Here is a 550-nt window from a genome sequence, read left to right as displayed (position 1 = left end):
GATTCTTAATTTCCCACAAAGCTGATCACAACCGCGTGTCAGTTTACCTTCTCATCTCCAATCCTGTCTGTATTTGTGACAAGTTTAAAGATACTACTACTTTACGGCTTTATTATCGAGTTAATAGGCGTATTTGTTCGGCCAGGCCGCTGTCCACTTCCCAAGGTTCTAAGGTTTCTAAGGTTTCTAAGGTGCAAACATGTTGTGACTCCTTTTTTTTTATTTAAAAGACGTGCGACGTCTCTGATTGGTCTAACTCGTTGTTACCGTGGAAATGTTTCCTGTGCACTTTACACACAGACACCTTACAAGGTAAGTAAGTCCCACAATAACCCCTCAAATACATCAAACACATGCAATATCTCGACACACCAAGAACCCCAACAGTTGGTTGAGTCCAATGATGTCATTGATGACATCATCGACATAAATGGACAGGAAAAGCTCGGCGGCTCCTCCCCAAACATTCCTGAATGGTGGACCAGGTAAAGTAACAGTGTGAACGGTTAACCCTTGTGTTGTCTCCCCATCGACCTGCAACTTTGTGTTT

General features: G+C 42.9%; 1 protein-coding gene across 1 annotated transcript in view; it reads right to left on the bottom strand.

The window, feature by feature from the left end:
- LOC116701441 (hippocalcin-like protein 4) overlaps positions 1-550 on the bottom strand; it is an 80,402-nt gene that overhangs the window by 66,594 nt on the left and 13,258 nt on the right. The window lies entirely within an intron of this gene.

This window comes from Etheostoma spectabile, chromosome 14 (genome assembly GCF_008692095.1).
Source record: "Etheostoma spectabile isolate EspeVRDwgs_2016 chromosome 14, UIUC_Espe_1.0, whole genome shotgun sequence".
NCBI classification, from domain to species: domain Eukaryota; kingdom Metazoa; phylum Chordata; class Actinopteri; order Perciformes; family Percidae; genus Etheostoma; species Etheostoma spectabile.
The sequence above is the reverse complement of the archived record's forward strand: the minus strand, read 5'-3'. Positions and strand labels throughout refer to the sequence as shown.